This window comes from Castor canadensis, chromosome 1 (genome assembly GCF_047511655.1).
Source record: "Castor canadensis chromosome 1, mCasCan1.hap1v2, whole genome shotgun sequence".
Classification (NCBI taxonomy): domain Eukaryota; kingdom Metazoa; phylum Chordata; class Mammalia; order Rodentia; family Castoridae; genus Castor; species Castor canadensis.
The window spans coordinates 49835711-49854304 of record NC_133386.1 but is presented as its reverse complement, the minus strand read 5'-3'; the positions used below and the strand labels follow the sequence as shown (position 1 = coordinate 49854304).

General features: G+C 34.5%; 1 pseudogene; it reads left to right on the top strand.

The window, feature by feature from the left end:
• The window catches only part of LOC109677588 (non-selective voltage-gated ion channel VDAC1-like), a 154650-nt pseudogene extending 136861 nt beyond the window's left edge, over nucleotides 1–17789 (top strand).
• Nucleotides 17790–18594: the final 805 nt, after the last annotated feature.

Genomic DNA, 18594 nt, shown 5'->3' with positions numbered 1-18594 from the left:
ATAGACTACCAACAGAATGGAATATCATTTAATATGGAGATTTTTTAATGCATTGGAGTATTGAGAAGTTGTTAAGGATTCACCCTTTGGATTACAAAATGAGGACCATAAGCTGGGCAAGTTGGAAGAATCATTTAGCTTTTGTAAGCCCCATTTTTTCTCATTTTAAACTTTAGGTGATAATAGTAATTTTCTGAAAAATCAGTCTTGATTATTAAATGAAGTAATATTTATAAAGCACTAGTTCCATATCTGACAGCTGTGAAACTGAATAAGAGCTGAGAGACTCCTAGCTCAGTTGTTCATTTCTCCTGGGTATCAGTACACAGCACTCTTCTAGATATCTGAGATGATGTCATAAACAACAGAAGCCCAGAATTTGAGAGTCTCACATCCAAATGGAGAAATTAAGCACTGAAATATGTGTGGAGATTTCAGGCTATTTTCATGTGTGCAAAGCAGTTTTTCCCTCAAACTTGGAATGGGCTTATGAAACAATATTAAAAGTAAAAATCAGAACCTAAAATTTAAGGTTTGATTATAATTATGCAAACCATGTTCTGGGGCAAACAAACATACACACACACAAAAGAATTTATATTTGCTATGATTTCTGATGTAAAATTATCTAAAACAAAAAACAGCAAATAAAATATATAAAAATAGTGTAATTGTGAGTCTTTTGTAATTGTAGAATCACAGAACGTTATTGCTAATAGGGCCTAATTTATACTTTCATCTCAAATAAAAGCCCTTTTCTCCTTTTATCAGTCACATGAGAGCCAGGCATGGTGTTACATGCTTGGAATCTCAGCATTCTGGAGGTGGAGACAAGAGGATTACTAGTTCAAGGCCTGGCTAAACTACATAGAGAGATCCTGTTGCAAAAACAAAATCACATGAAACATATAGAACTTGATGTAAAGTTGTCTTTGTTAATATATTTTCAAGATTAACCTTCTCAGCTGGACATTGGTGGCTCATGCTCATAAATCCTTGCCACTCGGGAGGCAGAGATCAGGAGGATCATGGTTTGAAGCCAGCCCCAGCAATTAGTTCTTGAGACCATATTTGGAAAATGCCCAACCTAGGGGCGAATTCAACTATGATATATTGTAAGAACTTTTGTAAATGTCACAATGTACCTCTAGTACAACAATAACATGATAATAAAAATGTAAAAAAATAGTTTATCAGTTAACCAAAAATAAATACCCATCATATAGAAGGGCTGGAGGAGTAGTTCAAGTTGGTGAGTGCCTCCCTGGCAAGTGTGAGGCCCTGAGCTCAAATCCCAGTACAGCCAATAAAAAAATTAACCTTCTCAAGGATTTCATTAAAAGATAGTCACTATATTTAAATATAATATTCCATACTATTAATATGCTTTATTTTATCATAATATCCCATGCTAAACAAGTATCTGAAGGCAATATAACTTTAAAATTTTCAATTTTGCAAAGGTACTAGTATGAAAGCTGATAAAATGTGATTAGTAGATGCTGTGCTGACTGGTACCACAGTTTTCCATAGAATCACCTTGACATATTTTAGATATCCATTCAAACAAGTTTGCTTTCTTAGTGCTTTGGAATTTCTTCCTTTATTTGGTAAAGGAGTCAAGAAAGGAAGTTTAAAAATGTTCTCATGACTGTGGAAATATGTTTTCAGATTATAATGATCTATGTATATTAACTTTATTGTGAGTCATGTACTGGGGAGATAGCTCTCAGAGGCTGCATTTTGTTATTTCATAGATGTTATGGGATGTAAGTGTCCCCTCTTGTGTTGAAGGCTTGGTTTCTAGCTGGTGAATGCAGTCATTGAGAGGTGATTAGAGACGAAGCTCTGATTTCATCAATGGATTAACCCATTAAATAGATTCATACTTTGATGGCATTATTGGAAGGTGGGAAGGTGGTGCCTGGTTGAAGGAAGTTGTTCACTGAGGGTGTGTCTTTGAACTGTATCTTGTCCCCAGCATCTTTCTATCTTGCTCTATGCTTCCCAGTGACTATGAAGTGAACATCTGTGCTCCAGTATGTCCTTCTGAAATGATGCTCTGCCTCACCACAGAAACAATAAAGCCAGTCAACTGTGAACTTTAACCTCTGAAACCATGAGCCCAAATAAATCCTTCCACTTTTATACTGTTTCTGTCAGGTATTTGTTACAGTGGTGAGAAACTGAGTAACACAATGGAGATCTTTTCTTGAAAAGACTGATGGAAAGCATTTGAATGACAATCCAAATATTTTTCTAGCTTTCATTGAAAGGGATATAGAGTCTTGGCTTAGAGAAAGCTTCTTATTTTGCTATACATTTAGAGAGCATCCAGCATATTTTCTATATAGTCAACACAATCTTTGAGGCCATCTGCAGTTTGCAACAAATTTATGCTAGAGTAGCTGAAGTTGATGGGATAATGAGCTGCTGACAGACATGTTTTTCTAAATTGATATTTGAGGATGGTGTAGCCAAAGTACTTGGCATGAAATAGAAAAGGAAATGAGGGTTGTGTATCTTTAGAACACAGCTCTGTACTGAAATGCAAGCTAAAAACACTTAAAATCTAAAGTTTTACTAGCACTCTTAAGTTCTCTTTTAATCTTTGAGAAAATTTTGTAGTAACCAATAGAGAGACTACAGTATATTTTTTCTTTTTCAGTTATGGAAATTTATACCTTCCAATTATTGGCAAGTGCTCTTGAGAAGGCAAGTGTCATTTTCCATTTTCATTTTTTGGAGAAACTTATATGTGTTGATCCATTGGACCCTCAGGTATAAAATGATAAAAATTCCCTACAAAAGTAAAAAAAAAAAAAATAGGAAAATAGTCATAGGAACATTTTTAACTTCAAATTATTTTTCAAGTTTCAGGTAGCTTGTATTTTGATGTCATTTTCTATGCTTACTAAGATATTTTTCTATTATTTGTACTCACAAAAGCATACATACATGTACACATTCATATGTAATACTCAAAGGGAAAGCATTCTTACAGAAATGAAAACTTTTGTTATTTCATTTTTCTTTGTTTTTCTTTGTACTTTTTAGTGTGAGGCTAAGTAATGACTTATAAAAGACTTGATTAAAGATTCCTGCCCAGCCTTCAGCATATTTTTAAAAGAAAATATTCCAAACAAACTTTTTTTCCACCAAAAAAAATCCGTAAATTTTTACTCTTTTTTTTTTTTATAGTAATGAATTGGTCATTTCTATTGGGTATTTAAATTACTTCAATCAATAAATACTTACTAGGTTCAACTAGAACCCTGCTCAGTTGAAGGTGTAATTGCTCCCTTTAAGGTAGAGTTTTGCCTACCTTGCATGTGAGTGCCCTTTTTCCCTAGAAACCCATGATGTGTAGCCCAGGTCCAAGTTGAGACTCTGTAAACAGCCCAAGGGCATGTGTATAGGTGCCATGACTGCCAACACTAGCACCATTAGTCTTCTACTTTGGAGAGTTCCAATTTCCTGGTGCAAAAATCATCCTTGTTGTGCATGTGCTCCCATGCCTTACGCGCGCGCGCACACACACACACACACACACACACACACTGACGAGGTCTTGGATTCTCATATGCCCTGTGAGTAAGACCGTGTGCATTTGCAGACATATGCTATAGAAAGCATATGCTATTCTACATGGAAAGTATTTTTAATTGCTTTTAAATATATTGTTTGTCAGCAAACAACTCCAAATAGGCCAAACTGCTTAATGGAAGCTGAAATATAACAACATAAGTCTAACTTAGGCAGTATGTACAAATGTTAGTGTTATATTAAATTTACTTAAACTCTGAAGCCCTTTTTTCCTTCACACAGTTGAGATTCATGGAGACATAGACTGGCCCCTCAGTGATCCTATCACCACTCAGCTGTGATGCTTCACACCAAAGTATCCTTTCCAGGCAAGCAAGTGTTGCCTGCAAGTACTGATGATACTTGCAACTGCCATGCAAACCGTGCAGGCCTGAAGCCATGTGTGTGTGCTCAAATTCAGCCTTTGCTAAAGCTCATTGTCAGCTTGTGTTTTGTAACAGTCACAGCTATTTATAAAGGGGCCATATAATGCAAGTGCTTGTTTTGGATTTGAGAAAAAGAGTGCAAGCGAGATTTTGTGAGCTTTTGAGTGATTCTGACAAATGTAAATCGTATAGAAACTTGGAAGATTTTTAAATTAAATGAGTAAAGTCCTTCAATCTATATGAATCAGAAATTAAAAATAGAACTAGGTAGGGCATGATTTTCTTAATAGTGAAAAATAAGAAGGCATTAAAAATGGTTTTGGGGGCTGTGGATGTAGCTCAGTGGTTTAGTGTTTGCTGAGCATGCACAAGGGCTTACATGAAATCACCAGTGCCACAAAAAAGTGTTCATGGATATAGGGGGGTGAAGAGGATAGAAGTGGATTTTATATATGATAGATAGATAAATAGATGATAGATAGATAGATTAGCATAATGAAACCCAACAAACACTGTTTGAACAATGGGGTAGGAATGGGGTTAGAGAATATAACAGAGGGAGTGAATGTGCTCAAAGTACACTGTGTGCAACAATGGCATTATCACACGAGTCCCCATTGTACTATTAATGCGTGCCAAGAAAAATAGTTTTAAAATGAAGCCAAACTATGGTACCAGCCTAGATGTCCATCACCTAATGAATGGAAAAAGGAAATGGGGTTTATTCACATATATATATACAATGGAGTATTATTAGGCCATAAAGAAGAGTAAAATTATGTTGATTGCAGGAAAATAGGTGGAACTGGAGAACATTATGTTAAGTAAAGTAAGCCAGACTAAGAAGGACAAATATCACATGTTCTCTCGAATACATGAAATCTACACCTAAAAAAAAGGACACTAGTGCAAAACTAGGGGTGGAGAAAGTTGTGGCAGGAACTAACAGGAGTGGGATGAAATGACTGAAGTATTTCATGCACATTTATGAAAATAGAACAATGAAACTTATTAGAAATTGTTTAAAAGGGGGAAGAGATAATAAAGAGTAATAGAGGGAATTAATTTGATCAAAGCACATTGTATGTCTGTATGAAAATATCATAATGAAATCCCTTTGTACAATTAATATATGCTTATAAAAACAGAAGAAATAAATATTTAGCAAAAGAAAAAGTGTTCATTGACTATCTACTAGGTGCTAGGTACTATTTTAGGCTTTGGGAGTAAAGGTATGAGCCAAATAGGAAGCATCCCTGATCTTAGGAAAGCTTTAGTGGAAGAAACAAAATGCAAAAAGTAATTACATAATGTAATGTCAGTTACTGGTAAACACCACAGAAAGAAAATCAGCTCAGGAGTCTAGAGTGATTTATGAGCAGGTGGACTGGGGTGCCTGTGAGGCAGGGTGGTAAGCAAAGTCTGCTCTTATAAACAGATGGCGAAGTATAGACCAGGACAGAGTGAGGAGTCAACCACAGGAAACAGTGCTCAGGCAGGGTTTCAGTGCCAGTCCTGAGGTGACTCCAGGTGTTGGTGAATCCCAAGAACATCAGTAAGTAATGTTTCCACATGAACACAAAGAACAAGGAGAGTGCTTGAAAATGGTGTTAGAGAAGTCACCAGGGTCAGTTCATGAAAGGCCGTTAGACCATGTTACAGTCACCATGATATTCTCTAAATATTAAATTCCTCAGAAATGATTTTATCTGGGGAAAAAATGTAGTCCTTTGGAATCTGTGGGGGATTGGTTACAAGACCCCCCTGCAGATACCAAAATTTGTGAATGCTCAAGTTCTTCAGATAAAGTATAATATTTGCATGCAACCTACTTACATCCTCCTGCTATTGAGTCATCAATAACTAATAAATTTTAAAACCTATGTAAATAGTTGTTACAGTGTGTAGAGAGTAACAGAAAGGAATAAAGTCTATACATGTTCAATACAAACCAAATTTTTAAAAATATTGTTAATCTGTGGTTGATTACAAATATGCCAATATGGAACATGCAGATATGGGTGGCCAAATATGTATTCTATTTTTTCATTTATTATCTTTTAAATGTATTTTGTACATAACAACAATATATCAATATGCTTTTAAGTATACTGGATAGTCTGGTTTCCTATCTCACAACTTCTAAGACTTTTTTCCTCCAGCTACTCCTGACACAACCATATTGCCTCAGCTGAATGATGATCACTCATCTTAGGGTTGAGGCTTCCCTGAAACCACTACCTGGGAGGCCCGTGGGAGCCCACTTGGAACCCATTCCTGCCTATCCTGGAAGTGGAGGGAGTTAGTGCATGGAGCAGCCTTGACTGAAAGAGATGGGAACTAGTGATGAATGAACCTCTTTTCCTCTTGAGCCAAAGTTCTTTGTTCCAATGAAGGTCTTGGCAGACTTGAACTCCAGCTGTCCTCCAGCTGCCCTCAATAACTACAGGCTTTCCCTTCATCCCTATTTCTCTCTTCCCAAACCCCCATCCTGTTTTTGGAATCACTTCCCAGAGCAAGCATCAGCAAAAAATGCTGATCATTTCAGACTCTGTTTTCCTAGGGGACCTCATTTAAAATAGAAAGAAACGAAGTGTAAAGTAAAATTAAATAAAATACAACACACTTGACTACATCAGTCAACTGAACAACTACTGTGTCATCAATAATACACAGCTAAATCCCGTCACATCTCTCTGTGTCCCTCAAACCTTGCATTTGTCCTAAAGCCAGCAGGGATTCACAGTCACACCTTTGGTTTTTGGTAGATTTTATTATACACACACACACACACACACACACACACACACACACACATATTCACTTCTAAGACTACGTTGTTTAGGTTTTGTGTGCCTTTTGGATTTTATAAAATTATTTTATGGTGCTATTTTATAAAATAGCACCATAAATGTAATTATACCAATTCAGCTTTTTACTCCAATTAATTTATATAAATTCACCCTTGTTATTGTGCAAAGTCAATTCTGCATAGTAATATAGTTTATCCACCACAATTTGTTCATTTACTCTTCTGTCAGCTGGTGTTTAGGTTTTTTTCAGTTTTGCTGCTTTGAACCTGTCATTGTGGGTATTTTGTGGGCAATAAGAGATTCTGGGAAGCTTATTGTCCAATGGAGTGCCACCATGCCACACAGTGGCCAAGTGAACGATTAAACTGTGGCTAGTCCAAATCAACATGTGTTGAAAAGTGTAAAATTTGTACCACATATCAAAGAATTAGCATGGAAAAGAACGAAGATATCATCCAAATAATTTAAAAATGTTGATTATATGTTGAAATGCCATTTTAGATAGTTGGGTTAAATAATATATATTTTTTTTAACACTAATTACACCTGTTTCTGTTTTCTGTGTTTTTTTTTAGTGTAGCTCCCAGGAACACTGTTTCTATGGAACAGCACTGGTCACAGGAACTGCTATTCAAAGTGTATCCCTGGTGGAGGCAGCCATACCACCAGGACACTCTGGACCCCCCTCAAACTATTTCAATACCTTGCAGCAAACCAGAAGTTACAAAGAAAAAGAGGAAAACAAAAAGGAAAGCAAAGAAAAGAAAAAGTCATAGAACCCAGGAAATAGTGGTTGTGTGCAGAGCTACTGATTTAGATCCAAGCAGAACAGTTTTGGATGAAGATCTCAAAAAAATAGTTGATTAAATAGAGGTTAATAAAGGAAAGGGGGAGTACTTTTATTATAAGCAGTATATTTAGAGGGTTAATTAGAAGTCTCAGGGAAATAAAAGCAGCAGAAGAAGGAATGAAATTATAGTCATGCTGATCTTTACTGAAAAATATATACAATCATGAAAAAGAATAGTGGGAAGGAGATTGTACCTTTATTATATAGAGTAAGACATCAAACAAGGAAATATGAAATAACAAGTTATTGTGCTGCTCACAAATCCAGATGGGGCATTTCTTAAAAGAAATGAGAAATGAGAGAGGATGAGAACTAGAGGTCCAGCAAAAAGGATGTAATTGTTAACCTGTCAGTGGTAAAAGGTAGTGACTAAAATGATGGATGGAGACCTAGAACTAAAGAATATTATTTTCCAGAAAAGGTAAAGAAATGAACACATTTTCTCTTGACAAACAAAAGTAGAAAAGAAAAAGAGCAGAGAATCATTGCTTCTAATTTGATTTATATAGATTCTTTCATAAAAATAAAATTTGGAAATTTATAAAATGTTTAAATGTTTCTATCTAAAATATTTAAGTATTTAGATATAGTTGTATGACATATATACATGTACAATATCTATATAGCTATTTCTATATGCATACCTTTGGTATATAAATGTATCCAATGTAGAGCTTAATTATTTATTAACTTTTCTTTATACACATGTATTTATAATTTTTCTTGGGTTATCTACATTTTGTTTGGACATATGTTTATTTTTATAAAGTATACATCAATATGTCATATTTTATCTTAAAAGTTTGAAAGTAAGTTTGATGTTCTCTGTATGTTTGTTAATGACATTTAATACAGTAAGAAAATCTCTTCATATCAGGTATTGTATTTTTCCACTGAGAAACCCTAAAAAAGGCTTACAACATAGCTTGGAAAATTGGAATTTATGTCAAAAGATTACTTAAAAATAACATAAAGACACACAATGAAATACAATTTTTTGGGAGAAGAATGGAATTGTGTCTGAATAGATGTGTAATAATAGTACACATATTAATTATGTGTACTATTATTTAAATAGTGTACTATGTGTACTAACTATTTAATTATTATTAAATAGTTTAAATAGTTTTATATGTGCCTTCCCCCCCAAAAAATAAGACAGGAGTTACTTTAAAATTAGAAGCATCTCCTAGCTTCCACCATTTTTGCAATATGTATTTCTCTTTAAATTTTTTACAGTGATTGATAAAGGCAAGCCTATATAATCACAGCCCAAGGCCCTCATAAGTCAGTAAGTTTTGCAAAATTCTTGTTTTGAGATTTATGGAGTTGGGCAATTATTTTCTCTTGGGTTAGCATGTTATTTATGCAGATTATTTTAGGTAAATCCTTTTCAAAACCTGAAAATGTAGTAAGATAGACTACAAATGCAAATAGACTATTTTTGAGCTCTTCATATCAAAAGGTAGGTTTAACTTTCATTCAAATCTAAATAAAAGTTTTGATTATATTTTGTTCCATGTGTCTAAATTATTGGGATAAACTATTAAGCATGCTACAGATAACTGTGAAGTGCTGGTTCACCAGGCACATCCCATACTTATGCTAGCTGCTTTCAAAGTCTAGGTCACTTTTGCTATGTATCTTAAAATGTAAATGAAAAAGACAACAAATACAGTAATGGAATTATTTACTACTAATTCATGTATGGCTATAATTACAACAAAACCCAGAAGTGCCTGTGGTTCTCAAGTTGTGGATTTGAGCTAATAACAATAATAAAACTACTACCACTTTTAATCACTAATGATAGCGATCACGAGTCATGGACATCTTTGGACTTGGGATCATTTCCTCTTTTTAGGTAACTTTTTGTTTTACTGCTGATTTTGGCTGAAAATTGACAATGGTATACATTTTCCTTGAGTCCCAGTTTTAGTGCTGGGTATTCATGAAGCATCTTCATTGAGAGCAGCAAGTCTGTGACAAATATTTAATTAACATGAATAGTTACAGACACTATTTTTTTTGTGAAATGAGATTCCTTGTCAGTAGTATAGAATTTTAGAGATAGAAGAAAGCTATCATAAACTTATATAAACTATCTCTCTCATCAGTTTTTAAAGACTAATATAAAACAGAAATTAAGGAAGCTGCTAATCATTTTAGGACCAATGGTCTGGAACTTCAAACATGCTTGTCTGAGAAAGTATGTGCACTTATCTTTCATCTTAAGAGCTTTAGGCACATTCTGAGTCTAAAGGCAGACACATCTATCAACTGAGGAAAAAAGCCCAGGTTTTCAATTCAAGGAACTGAGGGACTACTGAATCATCAATAAACTGACTTGCTGGGATTACAGAGAAGCTGTTCATTGACTATCTGGTTCTTTTTAGCCATGTGGTTAATTCTAGACATACCTGGTTTATGACTTCTTCATCTGGGGAAAACAGCTGCAAAGGCTATTCAAGAGATGAGCAGTGTTCTATATTGTTTAAAATATTCACATTTTACATAAATGATCAGATAACATTTTCTTGTTTAATGATAAATATGGAGCAATCACTGTTCCAAGGTGTTCTCTACAATAAGAGTCAGTAGACTTTCAACAAGATATTTCATTCATTAATTGGAAGTAAGACATTGATTAAGGTGATTTATATCACAGATTTTCTTTTTAAATTGATTTATGTAATCTTTGCCTATAATCTTTTAGCTCAGTTCACCAGCTGGTAAGAAACACACTGTTGTTTAAATTCTGAATCTTTTAAAATTATACACACAGCTCAAATTATTTTAATTATAAAATATGATCAAACTTTAAATCCAAATGTTTCATTGGCTATCAGAAATTCAATGAATAAAACATTTATGATTATTATATATTTAAATGTCTCTTTCAAATTTAACAAGATAAAATTTCAAGGTAACATAATACAATGATGAATGTTATTAGCATGTAGAATTTGCCTTTTTAATCTTTCCAATGAAAGATTGAGATTAATATCTCATAATAATGTTGCAAATTAAAATTATTTAAAATTTACAGGTATTTCCAGATATTTTAGCAAGTAAATTGAGAGCTATAGAGAAAAAATAATACCCAACTACATTGGGTAAGTATAGTGGCCACAATAAAAGGAAAGTAAGTAAGCTTTAGAAATTGATCAAATTCCATTTATATATTTATATTATGACATTTTCTTAAAGGGAGAAATCTAAAACTCTCCTAACCAAATATATTAGTTGTAGAAAATTCTATCTGTCTCTCCTTCTCTCTCTCCCTCTCTCAGTTGCTCCATCTCTCTCTGTCTTTCCCCATCTCTACCTTTGGCTCATTTATTCTCTGAATTGCTCACAAACTCAGTTACAGTCTTCTCCTCTTAAGTCACAGAATATAATTTATAAGAAAAATACTTTAAAAACAAGAATAAAAAAACAGAAGTCAAAGATTGGAAATGTGTATCAGAAACACAGGAAATACAAAGTCAATGTTACATTTTTAACTCAGGGAAGATAGACTTTAAAGTAAAAAATATCCTAAGGGACTATATGGATAAGAGAAAGTAAACTTAAATTGTATTGAAGTGCTGTAACGACTATAAGCACTTACTGGACTGGATTCTGGTGTAATTGATCAGGAATATGATGTATCATTATTTTTTGAAAGCTGTTCAAATTATTTATTTTCATTTAGTTGAAAGTCACTACCTTATATAAACTCTAACCAATAACTAACATATGTTGGAATACTCAATATCATCTAAAATAACAAAACTCTAAATCATCTAGAAATTAGTCTCACAGAGAATGCACGTGCCTTTATGACCAAAATTTAAAATTCTGTTGAAAGGCCATTAAAGAAGACCTGAAAAAAATCAAAGTCATCAATTCATAGATGGAACAACTTAGCATTATAAGGTAACATGACCAATTTTCCTACAAATTAATTTGTACATTCAACCCAGTTCCAAAGAAATATCTAATTAGAATTTTATAGGCACTTGTCAAACTAATTTTTAAATGTGTATTAAAGAATAACATCAATGCATTAATCTATAATTTCTATTAAAAAAAATACACACCAGAGTGTCCCTACCAGGTAGACACAAAGACACATGACAAAATTCAGAGTAATCAAGAGTGTGGGACTGGAGGAGGAACAGGGAAAAAAAAGACTAATGAAAAGAAATATACAAATATATAATACAAAAGAACTCTAGCTAATAAATGTAAAGGATAACATGGATTCAGAATATCATTTTCTATACTCTAAAAGTAGTGTTTCAATAATATTTTAGGCATAACTTAGGATAAGTTATTCCATGAAATGTTGACACCAGCTTCACAATGAATGAGCAAAGTTGATACCACCTAAAAAAACATTGAATAAAAGAAATCTTATCAATATTAACTTTGACTGTTCATAATTATAACACTGTTTTTCCCTACTGGGTATATTCAGACATACATTTCATAGATGTTTTAGAGTATTGATCATCTCAGACACCTTGCTAGGCCCTTACCTAATAGCAAACAACAATAAAGTTGTTCATTTTACTGTTCAGTGAGAATGAGAGGTTTGTGTTGGTCTTTGTTTCTGTCTGTTTGTTTGTTTACAGAGAACTCCAATTCAGAACCTTGACATAATTCAAAAGAACTCAAATAAACCTGGGAGTTCTCTTTATTCTGACCTGATGTGCATTATTGTATATGTATTTTCCTATCATGCTGACATGCATATCTGTTTTTCTAATTTTCTAATACATATCTATTAGTCTAATTTTTCCAGCAATCTGAGAGTATTTTATTTAGTCCTTTTTCCAATTTACCAACTACCGTTCTTTCCTCCAGGCTTGGTGGCTTCTACTTTACCCACAGTTTCTAGCTCTTAGAGCTTTCTAGTACATAAAAGTTATCCACCTCAGGGACTCTGACTCTGCACAGTGGGAAATAAAAGCCACTGCACTGCATCTGACTAGTGGTCCCAAGAAGTCTGGCAGTATGTGCCAAAGAAATTTCAGGAAATTTTCCTGTTAGGGGCCTCATTTTAATAGTGTGGCTCCCATGAAATTCATTACTTTTCCTAAGGTGATGACATGGTTGATAAAAAGAGAGAAAAAAACAACTGACCAAGTTAAAAACCAATTGATCAACTTTAAATCTGGCTTTCTTTGGGAATTACTATGCAAAGTACAATTATAGAGTAGAGAAACATTTAAACATTGCCATACTTAGCATGAGAAATGGACGTGGATCAAATTCATGGGACACCAAGCTTAATAAAGCCTCTACTTGGTTATAAAATTTGAAGACCAACTTGCAGTGGATAAAATTACATATTTTCAGTCAATTATAAAGTGGATCTCAGCTTTCTGATCAGGAAAAGGGGTCAATGTTGAGTAGTTACTGATGGTTTTTTCCTTTCCCTTTTTGAAACCAAAGGACATAGCTGAATTTTACACAAGCAAGACTTCAGCTTAAAACATCATGTGTCTGTTGCCTCGGTTATCTCGGCAGGCCCAAGTGGCATCGTAAATTTAATATACTGAAACTTGAGCTCCTTCATGTAGAAAAGCAGGCCAGGATATGTCAGCTCACCCAAAAAAACCATATTATTCTTGGAGGTAAAACATATTTGTTCTGTAGCTACAATCGTATTAAAATTTCCTTCATTTCAAAGTGGTCCTAGTGCAACACATGATGAGGCTCCACAGTCTTGGCAGTCACTGCCTAACCTCTCCTGGAATCTCTGCAGCCTGGATGTTAGTACAGCTTGGTCCTGTTTCTCTTCATCTTTGATAGGTGTCTGGGGAGGAGGCTGTGACTGTATTTTCTCCTCTTGTGATTCACATATCTGAGGCCTCCATTCTAAAGAAGAGTACCCTGTTGGATATGATTGCATGAATCAGTTCTTCAGTAACCTGAGGATAACATTTGGCAAAAGTTTAGCTGTAGAGCGATAAGAAACTGTACTATCATACCATTTAAATACAACTCAAACTATGTGCAAGATGAAGCCATGTTGCTAGTGATTCTGAAAGAAAGCTCGGGATGATGACATACAGCCATAAAAAAAAAAAGCTTAGTCTCAGAAATAAAGGACTTAAAGGAAAATACATGGCAATAACAAGGGAAAGAGAAGTTTCATTTTTACTTGATCTTCGTTGTAACATCCAATGGGGTCCACCTGACCGTATCCTAGTTGAAGCCAATTTCATCAATTCTTCCAGTAGACTAAACTGGCCTTACAGCAGTAAGTGACAAACGATCTATATGTCAAGTCCAGATCCATATATGACAAACTTTGTAACAGTTGAAAAACGAAGGCATGAGTATCTAGTGACTAAGGAATACCAAGGATCTGAGATTTGAAGGATTCCCCTTCTTCACAAAACCTATGTGGTTAACTACTTAATGCTAAGAATCAATTGTTACAAAGAAGAGTGTTACAAAGAGCTTTATTTTTAAGTAAAGAGGCCTAGAGCTTCTGTCTCTAACATTTCTAAGCATGTAATTTCAAAAGGACTTTGATTGTACTCTTAGAAATAACCTTGTGAGTCTTCCTTCAATTTTCTCTCATAATAGTTTTTAAAGCATCATATGATTATAAGATTTATTATTCTAGAGGTAAACTAGTTTCTTTTAAATTGATAAGAAGGTCCTAAAAGCACAGAATGAAAAATATAGTACAGATCTTAGAAATCATCTCTCTTCCAGTTCTCTTAAGAAAAAGATGCTAAAATCTAGACAGGTTAGGTAAAAATACGAGCTGGTAACTGGATTTTCTTTGTCCCCCAGCACTATAATAGATTTTAGTGCTACTTCAAGTCCAAACTTTGGTGTGTAAGAGCAAATTTCCAGCAGTTCTAATATTTCTTATATTGTCCCCAATTTCCCTAATAGTCATTCACAAGCCAATACTCCCATCCTCTTAATCCATTTAAAGTATACTCATGTTCAAACTCTGTAAACTGGTTTGAAAATGTCCCTAATTATTGGTAAATCTGAGGTAATAAATGAAGGAACTTTGACATAATTCAGCTACCAGCATCATTGTTGTATACAGATGCTTTATATCTTATTAAGTCTTTCTAGCTGCAGGAAGAAAACTGCCATCATGTTTGTAGAGTTCGAAGCTATAAAATATTAGAAAATATTTAATCTGAAGAGTAAAATGATCTTCATGGATGGGAATTATTTCATTTTGAAGAATTTCTTTCACAAAAACCACTAAGTTTAGCTGAATGCATATAATTATAACTGAATTCATATATTAATGTGAGTTGCAACTGAGCTACCATAACCCTAAATTATTATAAATAAAAGTATTGAAAGCTTTGGAAAAGTTAGGAGCATTTTAGAAGTGGATGAAAAGCTAAGTTGTAGAAATTAGGTCTCCATGCCATGATTGTGTCCATAGAGCTGGTGGGAATGTACCCCTCCATAGATATTCCTGAATATCTATGGAGTCTTTGGGTTCATTGTAACCACCCCACTACATTTACTAATGCCATCTTACATTTTTCATGTTTGTCATCTTGGATAAATTGAGTACACTAACAAAAAGATATAATACTGAACAGATTGGTAGAAAGGTAAATTGTAATTGTCTTAAGTAGAAATAAATGAAACAACAATAAAATCATGCCCAGAGTCCCCATAAATCATGGCTATCTTGGGTTAATTCTGGTTTAAACTTCATATCCTATCTAGTTTAGAATTTGTCCTAGACAGAACATTTGAATAGAATTTGATGGTAAGTTATATTGTTTTTCCAGTAACAACTGACAGTATTTTAGTGTTTACCTTATGCTTCTAAGTATAAAAATGTGTGTCATCTAATTTACTCCTCTCAATAACATTATGTAGTATAAGTGTTATTTTACAAATCAACAAATTTAGTGTAGAGTTTATACAACTTTACAGATATCACCCAGATTTTAAGCAATGGATTTAGGATTGTTGACTCCCACTCTTTTATAGTGACATCTTACAACCAATTCTCATTTCCTGGGTCTTACAGAATTCTGCATTTAGAGTGCATATGAGGATAAGCTTCAATAACCAAACCATAAACTTAGTAAATTGCCTGTTTTTAAAATAAGCACCAAAAAGAATTTGATGGCTGTCTTTAAAACCGAAGGGTCTGGAAAACAGCACACAAGTTCCTTTAGCAAGTCTTGGAATTTGAGAACAATGGCCTATCACTTGGATCCTTAAGAGATTAAGTAAAAATGATGAAAATGCACTTATAAAGTAAAGATCCACTTATGATTCTTCTTGCAGTCAGGTATTCATAGAGATTGAAATTCAACCAAGTTTGGGTAGGAAATTTAGGGATAACATGTGAGGAATAAGTAGGTAGTAGGTAGGTAATGGGGTGGCAGAATGTATATGTAGCTTTTTAAGGATGATATGGGGGAGGGAATCAAAACCTCCTTAGAGCATATTGAATTCCCCAGGGGAAACCACATAAATCTTTTCAAATAATAGTTATGAGAATTAAAGAACAATTTTCATAATAGGTACTTAAATCTTGCATTTTTCCCTTTCAACCAGAAATCTTCATTAACCAACATTGTATTTCCTGAAGTGTACAATTATAATTCTACATGAAGAATTACTTAAAAACTTTTCGCAATATCTTGGACCCTAGTTCTGTGAAACTTGCTAAGATTTGATGACAGTTATAAAATAACTACGTTGTTAAGAAAATTGAAATAGTTTGAGCATTCCATTCCTTAATTTATTGATTAAAGAGTATTCATTGATATGTGAACAGTATTTCTTGTAATATAAGAAGAGATTTTGTTGTTGTTTTGTTTTTTATAACTAGCATATACCTACTTGGGTAAATAACTCTTGGAAGCCTTAACTATTTTGAAATAAAGGTGAACTATATACATATATATTGCACAGCATCAATTTTAAGGAACAGTAAACTTTTTATTTGTACATTGAACTGAAATATGCACTCTGTATTTGAGTGTGGCTTGTTTGTATGTGTAAGAAGCAGGAACATGAGCCCCCAAATTAGAGCAGGTGAAGTGCACTAAGGAGCCTATTTTCTGTGGAAGCCAGAAATTTGCATTTAACACTTTTTGATGAATAACCAACTGACATCATTTACAAACACCAGTTAATATTCTTTTTGGTAGGAAGTCCCAAGAAGTGTTAACCGCTTTATTAACGCGCTGAGCTTACTTGCCAGGGAGGTGGAAATAGACAAGCTATATCTACCCAGTACTAGGCTTAAGGGTCTTTTGAATAACATTTGAATAAAAAGATGACCTCCTTCACTGATTCTGCTTAGGCTCCTCATCCAGGCCAAGGTAACCTGCTCCAGGAGAAGGTGACTGTGCTTCCCAAATATGCCCATCTTGGCAATCCACCAAGGATGTCTTTATCCAGGGCTATGGATTTGCCTTAATGAAACTTGATTTGAAGACAGTATGAGAATGGATTGGAATTTACAAGCTCAGGCTCAGCCAACTCTGTAACCACCACAGTGACTGACAGCCTGTAAACCAAACAGCAGTAGACCAAATGTGGCCTGATGATTACTGAGCAGTGGAGCACACTAGAAACAGATTCCCATGGAGAGTCAGCTTGCAGAAGGTCTGAAGCTTACCCTGGGCTCAGCCTTCTCACCTAACATTGGTGAAAACCAAGCACAATCACATCAACCTGGGCTGTGAAGAGGACTTGAATGTCACTGAGCCTCAATCCCCTGCTCTCTGCTATGGGGTGATGAGGGTTGGTCCACTGGCTACCAGGTGAATTTTGAGACTGCAAAGTCCTGGGTGAGCCACAACAACTTCTCAGTTTTGGTGACGAGATGGAGGAATTGCATTTTCACAGTAATACTAACCACCAGATAGAGTTTGGCAACAACACGTATCAGATGAACAAGAAGTTCGGACTGCTGTCAGTCTCATCTGGACAGTGAAAATAGTAACGCTTTCTGATGGCAACCAAGAATCAGATCTATCCTGACACCTGCTTCTCAACTACAGAGAGGAACTCCAGCCTGAAGGGCTTAGAACACACTTGTACCCTAAATCCAGGTACATAACTGACACTGTCAGCTTTGCTGGATGGCAAGGATGTCAATGCTGGTGGCCACAGCTTGCTCTAGGACTGGAATTTTAGGCATAAATAAACACTATACAATTGTTCATTTATATCCCTCTCTTCTTTCTTTCCCTCCCTCCCTCTCTTTGTCCCTTCCTTTATTTCTTTTTAAAATCTAGGAATGGATGCAAGTGGACACTGATAATGTGTAAATTTACCTTGTAAATCAATATTCAGTTAATGAACGCAATTGTGACTTCCTGAGAACCAAACCTTGGCTTCCTAATGTAATTGATGAGTAGCTCATTGCTTAATGGTGAGTACAAAACTAATCTGAAAGGGATTTTTTTAGAAATATCTTCAGCCCCTATTCCCACCCTAGCTCATCATCACCTCTTTTACATAAAAGTAGTCTGCAAGGTGTGGTAGTGGTGCCATTTTGGGTTGGAGAGGGTGAGTGTGACAAAGCCAATAATTGAGGATGATTCCCTTTTGTGTTGTGTGAATTTTATCCCTTTGCATCAGAATATGAAATAGCTGTTCCAGGACATCTAGATACATGCTGGAAGAGTCTGTGTGATGGTGATCACATGGTGACAATATTAGGAATCTAAATTGGGCTTCTATTCTATTCTCACTACGATTTGCTTTTTAAGCAGTTTTTAATGGGCACATTTTAGAGTCTTCCATTTTGTGTGGAATTAGTTTCTCCCGCTTTAAATGCTATAACATCATTTAAAATAAAACCTGAATAAAATATTAAAACCTTATATAAGCGATAACTGCTGAGTAATTCCAATGAAGTTTCTGTACTTGGTAAAAATATTGGTTTTATCACATTTCTTGTTTCAGTAATCTATAATTTGGGTATGAAATATATGTG